At 34.2% G+C, this 14,828-nt stretch overlaps 1 pseudogene; it reads right to left on the bottom strand.

Annotated features, from left to right (window-relative positions):
• Window positions 1-14,387: 14,387 nt before the first annotated feature.
• On the bottom strand, window positions 14,388-14,446 carry LOC147916416 (U6 spliceosomal RNA; annotated as a pseudogene).
• Between the last annotated feature and the right edge of the window lie 382 nt (window positions 14,447-14,828).

The following is a 14,828-nucleotide window of genomic DNA, read 5'->3' as shown; positions in this document are numbered from 1 at the left end:
ACATTAGTTAATATCAAAAGATTCAGGCATATATCAAGAATTAATTCTAAAATTAATATGAATAAAAGTTTGAGAGAACAATATTCATATGGCCTTGAAGTACCAACTGATAGCGTACTTATTATTTACAAAGGAAAATAAATGATTCTCTTAGAGTGGAGAGATCATAGGAGGTACCTCCTTAATATTCATACCAAAAATTTTTAACCTGAATCTATTCAATTGAAACACTCAAGCACAGTTAAATTGCTGGGAATTCCATAAACCAACTGGTCTAAACTCTTCATTCGTATTTATATCATAAAATATAAAAGAATATAGTAGCTCATCTAGATTTAAGATAAATGACAATCAAATGCCGTGAATGATCCTTGATAGCATCCTAGGTTGGGGAAAAAAACAGATATAATGGAAATTTTGGGGATAATTGGGAAATTCTGAAAGTGAACTATATCGTTAGACAGTATTATGATTAGTTAACTTCCTTATGTGTATAATGCTATCGTAGTCGTGTAGCAAATTGTCCTAATTCTTAGGACTTAGGTGCTACAGGGTTTCGAATGTTTCAGTGAAAAAAAGAGCAGGGAGAGGGGAAGGAGAGGGAAAGAGAGGGTCAGCAGAGAGAGAGAGAGAGAGGGCGAAGGAGGGAGAGGACAGGAGTGGAGGAGGTAAAGCAATGTAGCGAATGTTAACAGTTGGTGAATCTTAGGTGAATGGTATATAGGAATTACTCGATATCTTCTTGTTTCTATAGGATTGATATTATTCATAATAAAATGTTGGAAAATATATAAGCATGTGGGTCACCTATTTACATCAATGCACAATATATTTATTGTTATTCAAAATATTTCCAGCTTTGTGCACTTTAAAAATCTTCTAAAAATTTAGTTTCATATATACACCTCCATTAAAACATGTGCTTACTTCTTCTCCATCAGGGATATTTATATGTACTCATAATTTCTGTGAACATGCATTGCTATTTGTCTAACACTGATCTTTGTAGTGTCACGTACATTTATGATGTTATTTAGATAAATAAAATAATGCTCAATTTGTTATGCATTTTATTGCACTCCACTAAAATAAAATAAGCATTTAGAATTGATGTCTCACATAAATATTGAACTCGTATTTATTTATCATCTTTGTCATACATTCATAATAACATAATATGTTTTATTCTATATTTCATGACATTTACTTTTATAATCTGAAAAATCACTTCAATTAATCTATGAAATATTCACAACTGTTATATTGTTGGAAAAAAACCCTATATTTTAGAAGTATTTCACATTCTTAAAATTTTCCTGTTAGAAAAATTGATGGGATTAATTTCAGAAGTTTTTTTTTCTATAAAAATAAACATTTATTACAGTTTTCTGACCCTTTTTTATGCAGTTTGGGCTGTAAAGAACATTCGTTCAGTATTTTGTAAAAGGAAATAGCAAGGAGAATTAATCTTCTATGGTAGATTGCCAATGTGGCTACAATTCTTCACTCCTCCCTGTATCTTCATCCTTTGCATTCTGACAGCGTCTTTTCCTTATTTAAAAGGCACAGTCTCTTTCTCCATTACTTGAATCTGTGATGGCCTTGTAAGTTGCTTTGGCTGATAAAACGTGGCAGAAGAAATTACATGCCAGTTCAGAAGCTAGGCCTCGAGAGGCCACATGTGCTTCATTGAAAGCTACATCATCAGAGGAAGCTAGAACAGTGTGAAAGCTGCCATGTTTCAACACAGTTAACACCAGCATGGTCAAATATTAACATCCATAAGCTGTCACCACATTTTTATTCATTGTCATTCTTTGTTGCTTTTTCTTTTTCACAAAGGATTTTTCATGTCTAAATATTATTTCTGTTTTATATACTGCATAATAAAACCTGGTTGATGCTACTTAACCTTTACTAGCTCTCATATTTCCTCCAAATTATTTATATATATAAATAAAATGTATTTATATATAAAATAATATATAAATAAATGTATATAAATAACATATACAGATATAAATATATTAATTATATATGATATATGATATATTATTATAATAAATATAACATATAAAATACATAAATATAAATTAAAATTATGTAAAATTTGTCTATATGTACATATAGAAACACACACATGTATATATATACAGAAAGAGAGACTACATCTATATTCAACCAATGCAAATAAATGAGCTGTGTATGAAGTTCAGGGCCACCAAGATGAGGTCATGATAGCTCACAAGCTGCATTTAGCTCTCTCTGCAAAAGTGCTCAAAAACCTTTAAAGGAATATTTTCCCCTCAGTAGAGAAGAGAATAATAACTAGGAAAAACGTTTTCATGCTTACTTAATATTGTATTATTATTCCTTGGCTCTTTTGGTGTTTCCCTTTTCAACTCCTTGTTCTTTTTAATTAAATGAGTTAGAAAAAGGTGCTGAGGTAGGTGTAAAAAGGAGCAATACTCTCACTTACCAGGTGGAATTCTCCGTTGCCTGGGCTCTAATAAACTATAAAACTCCGAAGCAGCCATGAATCTTCATAAATTAACGTGGACCAGACTGTAAAGTAAAAAAGAAACTTGGCTCAATAAAGCCAAACAATTCAGCAAAAGTAAATAAGTAAATTAATATTTACTTTAAAAATATCTACATGGAAGAGGCTGAAAAAATAAACTTCGTCACATTTTTTTTTTTAAATGCAGAGAAAAAATAATACCCATAGCTCATAATGTTGTTAATTTGTGTTTGCTGAAACGATCTCAGAAGGCTGAGTTCTCACAACTTGGCATATTTCAAATAGGACTTTAATACGTGAGCTTCTGGGAGCTGATAAAAAGGAGCAAACCTAATCTTGCAAGAAATAACAAGAAACTGTGGTTAGTTTTTCTGAGCTCCTTCTGCCCTTCTAGGTTATAATTTTCAGATTATTTGAAACCGCTTTTGATTAATGATGTTTGGAATTAATGAAAGCCACTTAATGAAGCTTATTTATGAATGATTTTTACAAACTACTACTTTTATTGGGAAAATTTCTGCTTGACATTTTGTGTTTTGACTGGCATTTTCTTGTCGCCAGCTGTCATAAAAAGGACTGCGACACATGCCGTTAGCAGCATATGCCTTTTTGGGTGCTGAATAGCATTTTCATACAAAAAAATCAAATGATCCATAACATATTATGCTGTCATTTGAAAACAGCATCAGAAATGAAACATTTTTCATGCTTGTAATATATTTTCTTCCCCAAGGCTCAATCTAGCATTTCCTCACTACTTTTGAAAATATAATGAGGTGAACTTTTGTTCTTTTAATTGACACTATTAGGGTTTTCAGAATACTAATGCTTTCATTTTTTTTTTTTAATAAATAAAGTTTGTAAAAATACATTTAGAAGGTTTAGTGTACTCTGTTTATTTTATTATTGTCTACTTAGCTCTCTGTTCCTCAGGAGTACTTTTTCAAGTACTTATTGTATATCAGCAATTACATATACTTATCACCATGAAAAATGACATTTAAAGGGCATTTCATACTTTTGTTGGAGCTCACTTAATAGAATGTATGGAAATCGATGCAAAATATATAGCAATAGATTAAGCTATCTGGTTAAAATGCAATACTCTACATAATTTGCTATGTAATTATGTAATTAAATTATAGAAATAACAATGAAATTTTTTAAAATGATGGTTTGAAATTAGCAAAACCTCTTTCCTAGTTACTTCAATTCAAACCTCAAACTTCTGACATTGTATATTTAAATATGACTTTTTTGTGTGTGTGTGAGGAGAACTAGCCCTGAGCTAACATCTGATGCCAATCCTCCCCTTTTTTCTTGAAGAAGATTGGCCCTGGGCTAACATACATTCCCATCTTTCTCTACGTTATATGGGATGCCGCCACAGCATAGCTTGACGAGTGGTGCGTTGGTGCACGCCCAGGATCCGAACCTGCAAATCCCGGGCCAGCCAAGCGGAGCACGCATTTAAGCACTGCGCCACCAGGCCGGCTCCTAAATATGACTTATTTTTGAATTTTCTTTCTCTATTTTACTTAACTAAATCTCTAGAAAACAAATGTATTTTTTTCTAAAAAATAGTCTGTGTCTGGGGCTGGCCCCATGGTGCAGCAGTTACATGCACGCGCTCCACTCCTGGCTGCTTGGGTTCGGATCCTGGGCGCCCACCAATACACCGCTTGTCAGGCCATGCTGTGGTGGTGTCCCATATAAAGTGGCGGAGGATAGGCACAGATTTTAGCCCAGGGCCAGTCTTCCTCAGCAAAAAGAGGAGGATTGGCATGGGTGTTAGCTCAGGGCTGATCTTCCTCACAAAAAATAAATAAATAAATAAATAAATAAATAAATAAATAAATAGATGAATAAAAATAGTCTATGTCTATGTTTGTTAGACAAAAACACAGCTGACTATATGATTACCTCCGATCTATATTTCTGGACTCTGATGACTATAAAAACATACTAAGTTGTGTAAAAATGTCTGGTCTATACATTTTAATTTCTTCTAGCTAAAGATAGAGAATTTGTCTCAGCAATTAGTATCTTACTGTTTCTCTGTTCCACCCAGTACCTACGTAGGTCCCTAGTGCAAAAATGGTGAATGTTGTTTGAAGGATTAGATGTATGAATGATAGAACGAACACATAAATATATTAGATGATGATATTTTTTAAGAAAATTTTCAAAAAATTTCATAGATTACTGTGTGAAAATGGTAACTATAAAGACATTATTATAAAGAAATATTAACATTATAAAGATAACTGTGGCCTCTGAGAATTATGTGGTTCTTGAAGACCCTTGCCCATCAAACATCACTTGAAAATGGGGAGTTCAAAACCCTGTCTCAAACACTCAAAATGGAAGGTGATTTTGTGCATAATCTAAATAGGTATTTTTTTATATCTTTTTTTTTTGTTGTTGGTGAGGAAGATTATCCCTGAGCTAACATCCATTGCCAATCCTCCTTTTTTTTCTGAGGAAGATTGTCCCTGAGCTAACAGCTGAGCCCATCTTCCTCTATTTTTATATGTGGGATGCCTGCCACAGCATGGCTTGATAAGCGGTGTGTAGGTCTATGCCCAGGATTCGAACCTGCAAACCCTGGGCTGCTGAAGCAGAGCACATGAACTTAACCACTATGCCATTGGGCTGGCCCCTAAAAAGATTTTGATTGGACAGTCAACATGCTGGCTCCCCAACACCAACGTTAGAGAATGAGATATTTTAAGTCCTCGTTAGGACACCACAATTTTCTGAGATGGGTCTTGAATGTGGCATTAAGCAAAGATAAAAAACCTTGAGAACAAACGTGCTTCAAATTGGTGGATTCCTTACTGAAAACAGCTTTTAATACATGACTATAGATAATTCAGAAATGTGATATGGGTTAATATCCAGTGAGATATTGCCAAGACTTATGGTTCTCATTCCCTTAAGAAGAGAGATATGCACAGTAAGCTTGAAGTGGAGGTTAGGAAATTTACCTTAAATGTTTTATGACAAGACTATTAGGGGGTTTAAAGACTTTGGTCTCTAGGCTTGTCAGTAAGGAGACGGTTCAGAAGAAATAAATTAAACTTAGAAAGTGTTAAGCTGAAAGTATCATTGAGCAGGCATTTGGTTATAAATCAAAATCATTATATTTTATGAGAAGAATTGCATTTCCCTTGAAGCAAGACTGATTTATGCCAAAACATTTCACTCATAGTACACTAATCTCAACCATTTTGTATGATTACTAACTAGGGTTATGGCATGTGTTAAAAGATAAACTGAGGCATATTAACAAATTTAAGAGTTTATTGAGCAAAACTGGTTTCGAATAGGGCAGCATCCAGCCAAGCAGAGAGAAAGGAGCTCGAAGGAGATGTAAAAACTGAAAAGCAGAAACCAGCAGAACAAACAAGTTATACTAGACAAAAAGGCAAGTTGGTTATTGTGAGGTAACTTCCCTTTAGAGCATGGCAGGGGTCTATCAGGCAGATTACCTAACTAGTGCTGATCAGGTGAGTCCTGATTGAGTGGTTTAAGATTCCATCTCTGGGAAAGCTAAAACTATAATTAAATTTTGTTTTGGTGACATGGGGCTTGGCATAAGTGACTCCACTTTGGGCCTCTTGTCTTGTTTGTAACATTTCCCTATGAGAGATTGAACATAAAGATGGACAATGGTCAGACCTTATACGGAAATAGGACTCTGACTTAGCAACCAGCCGAGGAACCCCAAGCCACCTCTGCAGCGATTGGCCCAGGATGGTCACGACTTGGTCGGTAACTGTCAGCTTCCCTACTTTTTGATCTCCCCTCCTCCTCTAGCTCCCATCTAGCTCAGAAGCAATCAGAGAAAGCCAAATCAATCACACAGGATGCCTCACACTTCCAGCTTCCCCATGCCAGTAGCCTCCCTGAGGAGCACACCTGAAGCCTTTTGTTCACCATAAAGCTTTCTCACTCCCCCGCCTGCCTTTGCGTCTGCCAGATGCCAACGATGATGGCTGGCTCCCTTCACATAGCAAGCTCTGAATAACTACTCATTGCCTGTTCTTCTTTGGATGGACTTTGTTTACCTCTCCATCTAAAATCTTTAAGAAATTTCATTCTCAATTAACCAAACATTCATAGTACAATTACTACAATGGTATTATTGTGCATATAACTTTATTTCAAACTCAGCACTAGAGTACTTAAATAATTAATATACCTTTAGTTTTTAATTGAAGCCTCAAATTACGTGTAATTAAGAATCTATCCCATTCTGGATTTTTTTACTCTATAGTCTGTCTTAAGGAGCTTTATGGTGGCATTTTTTCCATAATTACAGACTATATATATACATGACTAGACCAAGTCACTAGGGTGGCTTGTGAGAAGAAGTCACTCTGTCTGGATTCAAATCATATCTTAGCCTTTACTTAGGTCTTCTTTAATATGCATTTTTCTTTACCTTTCTGGCCTCTATATATCACCTACAAAATAAGGATATTGGCTTATATGATAACTTGGGTTTTTTTTTTACAACTCTAAAACTTATATTCCAGTAAAATACCCATTTTCTTTTCTCTTTTCACTTAAATATTCAAAAAACACTACAAGCATATCTCATTTTATTGGTCTTTAATTTATTGCACTGCACAGATACTGCATTTCTTACAAATTGAACGTTTGTGGCAAACCTGCATTGAACAAGTCTATCAGCACCATTTTTCCAACAGCATTTGCTCACTTTGTGTTTCTGTGTCACATTTTGATAATTCTCACAGTATTTTGAAATTTTTTCATGATTATTATATGTTTTATGGTAATCTGTGATCAGTGATCTTTGATGTTTCTATTGTACTTGTGCTGGGGCGCCATGAACCATGCCCATAGCAGACAGCAAACATTCTATAAATGTTGTGTGTGTTCTGACTGCTCCACTAACCAGCTGTTTCCCCATCTCTCTTCTTGTCTTCAGGCCTCCTACTCTCTGAGACACAAGAGTATTGAAATTAGGCCAATTAATAACCCTACAAGGGCCTCCAAGTGTTCAAGTGAAAAGAAGAGTTGCACGTCTTTCACTTTAAATCAAAAGCTAGTAATGATTAAGCTTAGTGAGGAAGGCATGTTGAAAGCTGAGATAGGCTGAAAGCTAGGCCTCCTTCACCCAAACAGTCAAGTTGTGAATGCAAAGGAAAAGTTCTAGAAGGAAATTAAAAGTGCTACCACTGAACACACAAAGAATAAGAAAGCTAAACAGCTTTATTCCTGATATGGAGAAAGTTGTAGTGGTCTGGATAGAAGATCCGACCAGCCACAACATTTTCCTAAGCCAAAGCCTAATCCAGAGCAAGGTCCTCTCTTCAATTCTATGAAAGCTGAGTGAGGTGAGGAAGCTGCAAAAGAAAAGTTTGAAGCTAGCAGAGGTTTGTTTTTCTTTCTTTAATGAAAGAAGCCATCTCCACAACATAAAAGTGCAAGGTGAAGCAGCAAGTACTGATGTAGAAGCTGCAGCAAGTTATCCAGAAGATCTAGCTAAAATCATTAATGAAAGTGGCTACACTAAGCAACAGATCTTCAATGTTGATGAAACAGCTTTATACTTGAAGAAAATGCCTCTAGGACTTAGAGGAGAAGTCAATGCCAGGCTTCAAAGCTTCAAAGGACAGGCTGACTTGCTTGTTAGGGGCTAATGCAGCTGATGACTTTAAATTGAAGCCAGTGCTCATTTAATATTATGAAAATCCTAGGTTCCTTAAGAATTATGCTAAATCTACTCTGCCTGTGCTCTATAAATGGAACAACAAAGCCTGGATGACAGCACATCTGTTTACAGCATGGTTTACTGAATATTTTAAGCCCACTGTTGAGACCTACCACTCAGAAAAAAAGACTCCTTTCAAAATATTACTGCTCATTGACAATGCACCTGGTCACCCAAGAGCTCTCATGAAGATGTACAATGAAATTGATGTTGTTTTCATGCCTGCTAACATGACATCATTCTGCAGCTCAAGGAGCAATTTTGACTTTCAAGTCTTATTATTTAAAAAATACTTTTCATAAGTCTATAGCTGCCATAGATAGTGATTCCTCCAATGGATCTGGGCAAAATAAATTGAAAACCTTTTGGAAAAGATTCGCCATTCTAGATGCCATTAAGAACATTCATGATTCATGGAAAATGGTCAAAATATCAACAATAACAGGAATTTGGAAGAAGTTGATTCCAACCCTCATGGATGACTTTGAGGGAATCAAGACTTCAATGGAAGAAGTAACAGGAGATGTGGTAGAAATAGCAAGAGAACTAGAATTAGAAGTGGTGCCTGAAGATGCAACTGAATTGCTGCAATCTCATGATAAAACTTCAAGGGATAAGAAATTGCTTCTTATGGATGAGCAAAGAAAGTGCTTTCTTGAGATGGAATCTACCGTGAAGATTGTTGAAATGACAACAAAGGATTTAGAATACTACATAAACTTAGTTGATAAAGCAGCAGCAGAGTTTGAGAGAATTGACTCCAATTCTGAAAGAATTCTACTTTCTACTGTGGGTGAAATGTCATCAAACAGTGTTGCAAGCTTCAGAGAAATCGAACATGAAAGGAAAAGTCAATCAATGCAGCAAACTTCATTGTTGTCCTATTTTAAGAAATTGCCACAGCCATCCCAACCTTCAGCAACCACCAGCCTGATCAGTCAGCAGCCATCGACATCGAGGCAAGACCCTCCGCCAGCAAAAATTACACCTCGCTGAAGGTTCAGATGATGGTGAGCGTTTTGTAGCAATAAAGTATTTTTTGCTTAAGGTATGTACATTGGTTTTTTTAGGTATAATGCTATTGCATACTTAATAAACTACAGTATAGTGTAAACACAACTTTTATATGCACTAGAAAAACAAAATATACATATGACTTGCTTTATTGCAATATTCGCTTTATTGTGGTGATCTGGAGCAGAAGCCACAATATCTCTGAGGTATGCCTGCACTTCTCAGTGAAACTCTGAAAATTTTTACTTACTTAAAAGGCAACTTAAAATCCCTGGTATATAGAAATTTCCAAATCATCACTATTTATTAAAATAGACTCCAATTTGTCTTACCAATGAATGACTCCTTCAATCATCCACTCTCTCACTAGTACTACCATCCTGAAACACAGATATCATCTACCTAATTTAAAACCTTTATGAGATCCTTATTTTATGCAGGATAAATCCATATCCATAATCTATATTTATGTTATGACATTATAATAAATATTTGTTAATACGTCTACCTTACCCATCAAACCAGAAGTTCCTTTAGGATAGGGAGCTCATTGTATTCATCTTTGTACTCCTGAGACCTAGCACAGAATGAGAAACTAAGCACTCAGAAATTATTTAAGAAGTGGTAGAATGAAAGGTAAATTCATCTCTGAGTTTTAACTACATTTAGAGATGCTCTGCAATTAGTAACATCGAATTGGATTTCCCCTATTAATGGCCCGCTTAAATGTAAGCTTATCACCTATATAGGGACCTAACAAAGATTTCCTCAAAATCAAGATATAGGCTGAAACAACACCCCATTGATATTTTGATCTTCAAAGCGTGCAAAATTTCATCCTTGGCCTTGTTAGTTCACTCCATGATGTTAACAATCGCCTGAAATGTGCAATTAATACAAAGCTCATCCTTAGCATTTTGAAGTGTCATGGTGAACATTCTCTCAAAAGTATATTTTACTTGTTTTACTTAAAGGGCTTCTGCAAGACAAAATATTTATATTAGAAACATATTATGCAAACGTTTGCCTAATTATTCATAATATTGATATAATAGAACATACAGCTAAACAATGTCTTAGGAGTAACAGGCATTTTTAGTTTAAACTTCCCGAATATAAAATATATTATATAATATATTTTATATAAATATATTAATATAATATATAATAAAAATATAATGTATATGATATATTATTATATAATATAGAATATAAAAATTATTTTTATAATTTTCAGTGAGAAAATTAAAGCAGTTATCAATGATGAAAAATTGGTTTTGAGAAAATTAATAAAGTAATACAAAATAAGTCAGCTTTAAGCCCAAAATATAGAAAATATAAAAACAAATAATAATTTTAATATTTCAATATTATGAAGCAAATGAAAATATAATGGATCCAAAATTAAATCCATATTTAAAATACATATAACTATGAAAAAGTGAAACTGACGTATGATTAGCTATACATCAACATATATGATTAGTATAATCAACATAGTTGATTACCTAAAATATTTTATTACAACAATCGTGTAAATATTGGTATGTCTAAAATGTTTGAAATGTTCTATTTTTAATTATTAAAAGGAATGATTAAATGTTATTTTTAATGATGTTCAAAATAATTTTTAAAATTTTGTGAGTTTCTGATCTCCTAGGTAACTCAGTTAAGCACAAATTGTGTATAAGCGATTGGTGGAGATTGAGTTCTTGTGCAAGAAAATTTATTTTTATATGAATCTCCCAGCACCTACCAATGACATGATATCAGATTAAAAGGGAAAAGAGAAAAGAAATGAAGAGATGAATATTTAGAGACAGAGAGAAACAAGCTGTTTCTCTTCTAACATCTCTTTTTACCTCTCTCTACCTGAATTTCCTCATCCATAAAATGAAATTTTAGAACTGAAAATACTAAAAAATATTCCTACTAAAAAGACTCAAAATAAATTATCATATTTCTTGCCCTACCATGTACAGTAAACATTGTAAGTTTGATTTTGTTGGTGTTATCCTTCTAATTCTGAAAATATAACACTTCTTCAAGGATTGTGTGTATGTTGTGTATGTGGGTATGTGTGTATTTTCCCCTCCATGGAAACAGCTATTTTTCCTTTTTTACTGGTAATAGTTACCCCAAATAAATTTATATGATAAGTGAAACGATCATGCTAATAAATATTATTAGCTCAATCAATGCCCCCCCAAAAAACAAAAAAAAAGAAAGTCTGTATCTAGAGTTACCTAATCTACTTGCTTTTCATAATTAACATTCAATTCATTCTCATTAATTTACTATGAGAGAATCTGCTGGAAATTGAGAATATACCTGTATCTCAGATTTTTCGCCCTTTAGCTTATGTCTTTTGCTATGGGTTAGTGCATAAAATATCAGATATATACGAAAGTTTTTGAAAGCCATATATACATACGACATATAGGACATAAAATACAGAAAATCTACAATCTGTGTGAACTATTTGACTTACCAACTGACTATAGTATTGATCAGTATATCTGGATATGTAGACAGAACTATAATTCAGAAGAGTTAGGCTCTTTTTTTGAATTTTTTTTTTAATCTTTTGGCACACCAGCGTGAACAGGCGTCACTAAATGTACAGAGACATGTGGAGCCAATGTGGCAAATCTGTCGAAAAAGAGACTTCCCTGCACTCTTCCAATTCCGCAGATGTCATAAGAAAATTCTGCAAGACGTCTTTCTTAAATTCAGTATTACCTGGCACCTCAGGCTGTTGCCACTGCTGCCAAGGGTCCTACCAATCCTTGAGTAGGCAGTATGCCATGGAAACAGATGGGCACAAATACGAGACACTAAAATATAAATCCTGAAGATGAAATATATGTTTCTAAGGTTTGTCATCTTAGGTGGGCACATTGACATGACTGCTATATATGGATTAAGTACCTTCAACAGTGGCAAATGCAAGTTACCTTAGCTGAAACCAAACTAAGAAAAAAAAAGAGGTTATAAAACCACTTTTTTTTTTTTAACTTTTTTTTTGAGGAAGATCAGCCCTGAGCTAACATCCGTGCGTGCTAATCCTCCTCTTTTTGCTGAGGAAGATCGGCTCTGAGCTAACATCTATTGCCAATCCTCCTCCTTTTTTTTCCCCCAAAGCCCTAGTAGATAGTTGTATGTCATAGTTGCACATCCTACTAGTTGCTGTATGTGGGACTTGGCCTCAGCATGGCCGGGGAAGAGGTGCGTTGGTGTGCGCCCGGGATCCGAACCAGGGCTGCCAGTAGCGGAGCGCGCGCACTTAACCACTGGGCCGGCCCTAAACCCTCTTTCTGTATAATGCAATGTGATTGCTACTAATTACCCTAGTTCTCAGAATATTAATAACACCTATCTTTCTTTCACACTTCTAATTATTTTGCTAAAGAATTCATTGTTGCTTATTAATCAATGCCTTCACTGTTCCGCCTTTCTTCTATTTCTCTTCATGCCTATATTTCTTACTCACACTTGCTCTGTTTGACTTCATAAAGCATAACAGCGACAATGTTGTGGTGGTATTGTTACTCTTCTACGCAAGCAACCTCAGTTTTTTTGTATAGTCTATAGTCTCTAAAATAAATCTAACTTTTATTACAATTCAGCTCAAACAGGTGGAACAGCTACTCTACTGTACAACTTAGCAAACTCTTGACACAACCAGGTTTTTTCACCTGTACTACCCTGGAAGTTTCTTATTTACTGTTTTGGTATTGTTACTCTAGAAGTCTTTTTCATCCTTTAGGTCCAACTCAACTGACCAAAATAACTCATTCCTTTTCTCTTTACTCTTGGCCAAAATAACTCATTCCTTTTCTCTTTATTCTGATTGTATTTTTGTTAGAATATCAACAATAATTCTTATTTCAGTCTGCTTTGTGTTATAAGCATTTTTACTACCCATCTTTCTCTGCAGTCATGTGTAATTGTGTTCTAGCAGAGAAATTTTTAGTTCAACTTTATAGTCCTAAAATTATAAGGAAGATTGTTAATATGTTTTAATTATTCCATGTGGGAAATCTCATAATATTGTCAAACATGGAACTTCAGGATTTTAAGAATCTTTCTAAAGATTTTATAAGCACATTCGTCAAGTTGAATGTTAATTCAAGGCTAAAAGTCAATCAAATGCATCCAGGACAGCAGCAAATTTCAGCTTGACCATTAAGTATTTGCTTGATTTTTAGCATAGAATTAAAAACATCGAAATTGTGAAAAAGGAAGATATCTATGAAATATAAAATATTAAAAAGTAAGTAACTTTACTTGGTAAGCATAGCAATGCAGTTAAAAGGGAGAAAAATCAAATAGTTTATCACATAAAAATAATTAATGAAATCACTAAAATTTTTCAAATGTTGAACAACAAAAATATATTCTATTAATTGCTTTTATGCATGTTTCCATATATTATGTCATGAGTCTTGACAATAAACAAAGAGGCAGACAATGCTTTTACATGTTGCAGTTGTGAAAGTGGCATCAATAACAGAGTCAATATTAATGTTCAGGTTTATACATCATTGCTGCTTCTGCATAAAATCTAGCCTCTAATCCACAATCTAGTTCAAACAGAACTTTTCAGCTCTGCAATACTGTAAAGCTGTGTTTTCACAGTGCCTCCAACTCTCTTCTGTTAGTGATAAAACAATTATTTTATTTCCAGTCCCAAAATATATTGAAACAATAATCCTACTCAAAACATTTGGGTTATATTAAAAGTATTAGCTTTTTAATTTTTTAAAATAAATAAAAATATGTGACAGTACTTAAATACTTTAAATATTTGAAGATATTATGGAATTCTAAATCGGTTGCCAAACCATTGAGACTCTTAGGTGATTCCCACAAACATGAGTGATTTCCTGCAGAAGCATCTCTAACACTTATATCAAAACTATTGTTTTTTTTTTTTTTTGAGGAAGATCAGCCCTGAGCTAACATCCATGCCAATCCTCCTCTTTTTGCTGAAGAAGACCGGCCTTGAGCTAACATCTATTGCCAATCCTCCTCCCTTTTTTTCCCCCCTTTCCTCCCCAAAGCCCCAGTAGATCATTGTACATCATAGTTGCACATCCCTCTCCATGCTAATCTTCTCTGTATCGTTCCAATTTTAGTATATGTGCTGCCGAAGCGAGCACAAAACTATTATCAATATTATAAATTTCAGATAGAAAGCTCCAAACTTGAATTCTAGAATTCAAATTTCTGCTGGCATAAAAATGACTTTTACTTCAAAATAGTAACGTTAAAAATAAGCAGAAGAAATAGGTGGCTTGTTGTGCAAGTTACTGTATGGTTAACTTATGTGGAATAACCTCAAACAGTGAGCAGAGAAAATAAAAAGTACTAGAAGACATTAAAGAATCAGTTCTATAAAGGGAGTGACATTATAGAAAGCAGAAGAGAATAGTAATAGATATTATTCTCACTAGCAGGCAACAAACAGTTTACTTAAACACCGCCATCAAATAACCACTGTGAAAATGTGCATGATTTTCCCTCTCAAATTACAAGCATTTC

Source organism: Ceratotherium simum, chromosome 8 (assembly GCF_057802395.1).
Source record: "Ceratotherium simum simum isolate JZ-2026a chromosome 8, ASM5780239v1, whole genome shotgun sequence".
Lineage (NCBI taxonomy): Eukaryota > Metazoa > Chordata > Mammalia > Perissodactyla > Rhinocerotidae > Ceratotherium > Ceratotherium simum.
The sequence above is the reverse complement of the archived record's forward strand: the minus strand, read 5'-3'. Positions and strand labels throughout refer to the sequence as shown.